The following is an 8,097-nucleotide window of genomic DNA, read 5'->3' as shown; positions in this document are numbered from 1 at the left end:
TATTCATAAATTATAGTAGTGACTAATTTGGAAGGATTTAATAAGTTAGAATTTAAATATTATACTACAATTAAATGAAAGGTGAGATTGGTGTAAAGCATTGCAATGTTTGGCAGGAGCAGAATCTAACAGAAAGCAGGAAGGGAGAAGCAAGTAAAGATACCACTTAGATGCCAAATAGAAAAGGAAACATAAAACACAAAATAGAATGGTACAAATAAATTCAAATGCATCAGTAATCTCAATAAATGAAAGCATTATGAGTTCACCTTAAAGGCAGAGATTCTCACATTGTATTTAAAATTTCTAGCTATATGCAGTTTAAAGAAAAATACAAATGCATGGCATAGATTTGCAAGCAAAAGGTGGGAAAGATATACTAATATCTAGGAGTAAATACTAAAACCACAACACATACTCTCACAAACACAAAACAATATTATAGTAGTAATATTGCTAGTCAGACAAAATGAATATTAAGACAAAGCATTATGGTAAAGCACAATGGTAAATGTATAAGGAGCAATTCACTAGGGAAATATAATCTGGAACCTATGTCTTCTTAATAATTTAGTGTTGCATAATGCAAATTGAATGAACTATATTTACCTATAATAGCATGGATAAAGTTTTTAAAAAATGAGTAAAAAGAAAAAAAATGAGGTTTAGACGGAAAAACAGTAATTGTGACATGAAATCATATATATATGTAAAATTTTATAAATGCGCAAAATAACGTTAAGTTTTCCTGTGGGTATTAGGTTGGTTATCAATTTATTGTCTCTCAGCTCCAAATTTGTTTTTAGATGCTCTGTGAAAATTTATCTGGGCACTTTAAGTGTTTTTTCCTTTGCCAGCTTGTCCTAAAATTTGTCAATAGAGGGTTCTGGCAGTCATTGGAGGAGGAAGAGGGTTCTGCTTCCTGGTTTTGGTGGTCTCCTTTGGCGGACTTTCTCTGGCCCTGGGTTGTTACAGTCCTGGTAGCTTTTCTAGGGCCCTAGTCTTGAAGAACAGGTGGCAGCAGCAAACACTCTCAGCAGCTACTCCCCACACTCCCACCTTGCACACCTACCCTGGGAAGCCTTGCGGTGGACTGCCTCCAGTGTGATACCTCCCTGTGAATAGCTTCCTCCAGTTTCTTAGAGGTTGGATTTCCAACAAGTTCCAGAAAAATTTTGAAACATTTTTCATGTAATATTTCCTAAATTTATCAGAAGAGAAAGTGAAGTGAAATGGAAGAATTGCTGCACTGTAATTATATACACATATATAGTAGAACTCACTATAAGAAATAGTTCTGAAAGTTCTCTCTAGAGTTTATATTCCCTGGAATACAGAGTCACTTTTCTTCAATGTTTTAAGCAAGAATCCTAAAGTTTACTTTATTTGACTCATTGAATTCACATGCTCAGCCCGAATCAATATCTGTGGCCAGGGAAGTAGAATTTGCTAGATTGGTTCAAGCCAATCTGAACCTGCTCTTTGTTTTGGACATGGGGTGGGTCAGCATCTCCAAAACATAGGAGTCCTATGGAGGAGGGGTGAATGTCTAAGTGAGTACTTTTTGTTCTCAGGAAGGAGGAAGAGAAATGGATATTAGATGGATAAACCAGGTATATCCACAACATGGTATATATATATATATTTAAAACTACAACTTTTCTTCATTTTAAGGAGAAATTTTTCCTCTAATAATCTTTGAATGGTTTTTTTCTTCCATGTTTTGAATTTTGTACATAAGGGAAACCAAAAACTTGTCTTTATTCTGTCTTATCTTTGTCATTCTTATATATTTTCCTCTTATTGTTTTAATATCTGCCTTTTTCCTCTGCATTTCCTAGGATCCCTTTCATCTCACTCGTCTTGTTGAATTAACACAGCTATGAAATTACTATATAGATTGAAGTGCTCATGGGGAACTCTCTTCTCCATGATTATGTTTTTGGGCAAATGGGGTCTATCTTGCTTGCTGTGTTGCTTCTTTTCATTCCTTTCCTCTCTGTAATACGTCTGCATGGTTACTACACTGTATGTTTTCACCTCACTTATGTTCAACGTGGGGAACTTGATTCAGATTTTTTTTTTTGGCTGATATATCATAAATGAATTATTCTGACTCATTCTCCTTCCATCTTCACTGAATCTAGTTGGGTAGATAACCTTGGGCTTTGGAATATTTTCCCCCAATCTATGTAGAGTTCTAGAGTCTTCAGTCCATCAGAGAGAGCAAGCCCTGTTTGTTCACTTCACCTTATTATTATTTCCCTAGCAACCATTTTCTCTCAAAAGAAGGAAAAGATAAGAGAACTCCACTTAAGTTCCTTCCTCCCCACATTAGGAGTGTTAATACAAATTTTCAAGATTTATTAAGTCACTAATACTACTTCTAGGAGACTTAGGGACAATTTGTGTCAGAATATTGTTTCTTTAGCTCCCAATTTTTGATGAGTTGTGACAGTAGGTTTTTCCCCTTTATTTGCTTTGTTGATCCTGATTTTTATGTTCCACCCAACCCTCAAGTTTGTTAATTTTTTGTTTGGAGTAACAAGAGAGCATCGGGGGGACTCATGTTTTAAATCATGATGGCAGGAACATGGAGATACTCAGAAATATTCATAGAATGAATGAATTAATAGTAGAGGTACATAAATGAAAGTGTGGGTGGATTGGGAAGGGAATGCATAATGGTCGGTATGGAGGAGCAGATTGGTAACTTGACTTTGGAATTCTTTTGAGTAAGAATGATGTTCATTTAATCTGGTCTCTAACTTTGGATAGAAGTTAAGGATTTGCAGAAGCAAGAGTCTTAATCCATGGAGACAGTTGTTGAAGGGAACCACCTGGCGATATAAATGAAAGTTCGTGGACCTAGGAACACTTTCATTTTGTTAGTTGTATGGCAAAGTTCTGGGTTTGAGCAGGGTTCTTGGGTTGTGCCTTGCCTCCTCTCTCCCCACGCCTCCTCTCCTGTCCAAATGCCAGGACATAGACCATGATTTACAGATGCACTCTGCACAGAAAAGAACATTAGGTTCTAAATCAATTGCTTTCATAAAGTTAGCACTGTGACTTTGACAAACTTTAAAGAAATTAATTGGCTGGAGGTAAGCTTCCTTGAGTATGAGAATCTGGTTCCCTCTCACCTTCTTGGTTATTATTTGAACTTGCTTGATGTCAGTCAGGTTGTAGACATGCAGCTTGTAGAGTAGGGAGTGAATTGGTCAGGACTCTTCCTTGAAAGTGTCAGAGAGCCAATCTGGACTAGCATAAGCAAAGTAATATGTAAAAAAAGATGGTGTAGCTTATGCACTGAAATGATGAACCAGAGGAGGGGCTGGCCTCTGGGTGATGAGGTCCAGGAACAGGCATATCAGGGCTCCCTCGTCATCTCTCATTTCTGCTGCTCTCTGCTTGTAGCCCTGTTCTCTTCAGCTGTCTGACTCCATGAGACTCCAGGAATCCAAGATCTTATATTCTTATAGCCTAGAGAGGAAAGAAAGCTCTTTCCCTCCAAATCTTGTGAGAAACCCCAAGGAAGATTCTGACTGGTTCATACTGGTCATGTGTCCCAACTGTGGGGTGAGATTGTGGGATAATGAATTGGCAGCTCTCACCAGAAATAGATGTTCTCTAAAAAAGCAGGGGAGGATGTGATAGTCTGAGCACATAAAATAACACATTTTTGCTGGGGAGAAATAAAAGTCTCCATATGCTTTGCAGAAACTAAATTCACCCATGCCAAGCTGTCAGGGGATATGAGCCTTCATTCACGTCCAAATATGAGTGCCATTTGATACCTTTACCTTGCTCCCCTTTACCCAGCTCAGAAAAATGGCACTTGTTGATTTTGTAACCTCAAATAAAAATGAACCCCAGGATGTTTCCAGGTTCAGCTTAATTCCAACCAGTTTTCACTTCCTCAGCCCAGAAGCTTTATGGAAATAGGTATTAGGCATCTGCTGCTTTGTGTTATGGCTAATGAATAAGGGAGATGCTTTTCCAGAACCAAAGAGCCATAGTTACACCACTGAGGATGAAGAAAGACGGCAGGGGACCAACTGGTTTTTGTTTGGACCACGATTAAGAGAAGGCTCACGTGCTCTAATGCTTTTAAAATCAGCTCTGCTCCAAAGCACTTGGGTTATGTATTTGCCATCTTGCAGAAAGACTTAGCAATGGAGATTCAAGCCAAATGCTTTTTACCTACTTATAAAAGACACTGTTGCCCTGGGCCCTGCTGGCTGCAGGGGCTGACTGGGCTGGAAGCCAGCTCTGAGACTGACCATGATAGTGCATGCCATTTATAGGAAGGGAAGAACGGTGACATGGTTTAGATTAGGAGCAATGCTAACTATTCACTGGATGCCTTTCACACAGTTAAGGCACTTTTTTTTTTTTTTAAGGACAACTTTCATTATTAAACAGTAAAATCTGATGTTTTAAAAGGTACACTTCTATTATTTTGCTATTGAAAAAGCTGGTATGTATCATATTGTTCCTCTAGATTCATAGATTAAAAATCAATGCCCTGGGGAAAAATGTCACAAAATTATGAAGACTATAAATGGGAAGATTAGGAGTGACTGATTTGGTGACTTTAAGTTTCATGTGGAAGAAGACTGTTTTCTTGTTTTATTTTTGTTTAGTCTTGTTTTGTATTTTCTATTTAGTGCTGAGCACAATGCCTGGCACATAGTTGGTACTCATCAGACATTTCTTGAATGAGTGAATAAATTAATATATAAAATTTCATAGGAGGAAGAACTCACCAAAGATTAAAATGAAAATTCAGAGAAAAACAGGTTTAAGTATGTGCTCCCATACAAAGACAGTTGATCACCTGAGAGGAGAGTCTATCTAGTTTTCTTTTTACCCTATTTTATCTGGAGTAGGAAGTGGAAGTTCCAAACTCAGAAACAAATGAATTGTCCTTGCAACCTGCCTATCTTACGAGAAGTTCCTAGGTACTTTATGAGTCCAACTGGCCGGTTTAACAGTTGTAGTTTCTTAACTAAAGTGTTTCAAGAAAAATTTGGTTAGTTTTTGTCAAATGCATGACACAAGTGACTATAGTAAAGAGTAACTCAGAATCCTCATGTCAGTTTTGGTATTTATAATTAGGACCAGTTACATAATTTGTGGGGCCCAATACAAAATTAAAATATAGGGTCCTTGTTAAATTGTTAAGAATTTCACGATAGTGACAGCATTAAACCAACTTCAGGCCCTTCTAATCTATGCACCTGAGTGCATAAGTGGCATGTCCATGAAGCCAACTCTGTAGAGATTGCTTATCTTTGGGGACTTATGAAGCATTGGTGAGTTCATATTCACAGTAAAACCTTATTGAAATTGCTGGGTTATTTAATTATTTCAAACATGGATATGAGCAGTAGGGAAACTGCTTTGGTATAGATGGGACTAGTACCTAGTGCCATTGGATCCCAGTCTGAGGTATCCTTCAGTAGAGAGATTATAACTAAAAATTCCATGTATATAACTTGCTTGTTCTGTTCACTGTTAAATAATGTTCTTGGGTCTTATATTACATTTTTATCATTTTGCTTTTGAGTGATCTGAGAGTTATAATATTTGGACCATTAAAAATGTCTTTGAATTTTTCTTTTCTGCCTGGGAGGCGCAGGATACCCCATTCATGGACCAGGCAGCTGTGGCGAGGATGGGTGTGGTGGCAAGTGCCAGTGTGTGCACCCTGGTCGTGGGAGGGTGGGGGGTGCTGGCCCAGTACATATGTACCTTGAAGAGGAAGGCAACGTGGAAGACCAAGATCATCAAGGTTGTCTGTATCCAAGCCCTGCATCTCTGGATATTGCTTATCACCTATGCTGTTATCCTAGGAAAAATTTGAGGACAAAAGAGCTCAAGTGCCCTAAGGAAGATTGGAGAACCAAGAAATGCCTAATGAAGATTCCACTGTACATGTGAAAATGATGCAAGAATTCCAGAGAAGTTGAGTTCAAAATAAGAACCCTGTAAGAGTAGAAGAAATGATCTGTGGTCTTATTAAGGGAGGAGCTGCCAAACTTCAGATAATAACAGGTGGGTATTAAAGAGGGCACATATTGAATGGAGCACTGGGTATTATGTGCTATCAATGAATCATGGAACACTACATTAAAAACTAATGATGTAATGTATGGTGATTAACATAACATAATAAAATTAAAAAAAATAACAGACTTTGATATGACACTGAGTAGATTTTCCTATGAAGGGAAGAGATGCCCAACATGTTGTTATGTCATTGACAACAGTAAGCTGGTTACAGATGAATGCTGAGAAAATTTACTGCAACTAAAGGAAAAATACGCTATTGAAATTGATCCTGTTCTTATCGTAGAAGAGAAGTACCCCTACATGGTAGAATGGTATACTAAATCACATGGTGGCAGAATCTGATGTTATGCTCAAGGAAGGGTATGAGAATTTCTTTGATAAACTCCAACAATACAGTATCCCTGTGTTCATATTTTCAGCTGGTATTGGTGATATACTGGAGGAGGTAATCCATTAAGCTAGGGTTTATCACCTGAACATCACAGTAGTGTCCAACTTCATGGATTTTGATGATAATGGGGTGCTCAAAGGATTTAAAGGCAAACTAATTCCCTTGAAGAATACAGGATATTTCAATTGATGAAAAGACAGTAGCAACATAATTCTGCTTGGAGATTCTCAAGGGGATATAAGAATGACAGATGGAGTAGCCAATGTTGAACACATTCTGAAAATTGGATAGCTAAATGATAGGGTGGATGAGCTTTTAGACAAGAACATGGACTCTTATGACATTGTTCTCATAACAGATGAATCATTGGATGTAGCCAACTCTATCATATAGAAGATTCTATAAACTAGCATTCTTTGAGACCTCTCTCCTGTGGATGCAACTGATGCAAGAACTGCTCACCTGTCCATCTTGCTGAAAGGCTTCTATCTAGAATACATTCTTGCTCTTGAAGTTTTTTCTCTACATTATTGAAGTATTTTCAGACATATTGAATCCATCAACTAGAAGCTCTTTTTTCCTCCACCTATCTCAACACACTCCTCACTATATATTTTCACAGATTAAAAAAAAATCTTAAAGCAAAAATTTGAAAAATAATTCCCTGCATTTCCAGAGTGAATTTTGTAGTTTAATGTTATCATGAGGCTTTTGAGGAAACTTTTTACTCTGGGAAAGTTTGTAGAAGTTTAAAGAGAAGTTTTATGAAATGGTGAAATAATGTGTATGATTTTAAGTGTTGCTATTTTTGTAATTTGGGTGAATTATGCTATATCATCATCTCCTGAAATTGTGTTATGTTTAATTAATTTGTTGTGTGAAAATTGGCATTTACCAGAAAATACTGGCATTCAGTGTTTGAAAAAAACCATTGGTATCCACGTCACTAATCTTGACAATATGTTCTATGTTGAAGCACTGATAACACACATGAAATGAAAAGCCTTTTTAAATTGTACTGTCATGACAATTATTAATCATTTGTTCAACAACAAAAAATGTCTTTGATAGGTTTCATTTGTTCTAAGTGTATTAATTACCATCTTTGTATTGTTGCTATACTGTGTGATACTATTTTCTAATATTAAACACCTTTACTGTTACGGACCAGCTGAAGCTAAGTTTGAAGTTATTTTTCTAAGATTTGATCTCATCTGCTCATACCTTATGAAAGTTTATTGGAGAAGTCTGAAGCATATCCTCCTGGTCCAGAACTGGGGAGAAGTGAGTCCTTTCAGGTCTGTGGTCTAGTTACACTCAGGAAATGTTTCTCAAATATTTGCATCAATGAATGTTAAATTATGTCACAGGTGATTACCGTAGATGCCAATGATGATAGTAATACTAAATTATGTCTCACTTTTGAACAACTTTTATTTGTGGCAAACACTTTAGGAAAATGTATTTTATTCATCTGAAAGTCCATCATAAAAAGAAATTTTAATAATTCAAATAATGTTCTGAATTCTGCCCTGATTTAATTTGAGTACATGTCATTAAAATCATGATTCACAGGGTGATTTATATGCATTTAATTTTGGATTTATTTTAATGCCTTCTTTGGTTTA

General features: G+C 36.7%; 1 pseudogene; it reads left to right on the top strand.

Moving 5' to 3' along the window:
* The first annotated feature begins 5,801 nt into the window (after positions 1 to 5,801).
* On the top strand, positions 5,802 to 7,762 carry LOC123860508 (cytosolic 5'-nucleotidase 3A-like; annotated as a pseudogene).
* Positions 7,763 to 8,097: the final 335 nt, after the last annotated feature.

This window comes from Mirounga angustirostris, unplaced genomic scaffold (assembly GCF_029215605.1).
Source record: "Mirounga angustirostris isolate CCGP_5_RB_7025 unplaced genomic scaffold, mMirAng1.0.hap1 SCAF_4, whole genome shotgun sequence".
Taxonomy (NCBI): domain Eukaryota; kingdom Metazoa; phylum Chordata; class Mammalia; order Carnivora; family Phocidae; genus Mirounga; species Mirounga angustirostris.
This window is presented reverse-complemented; position numbering and strand designations above follow the sequence as displayed.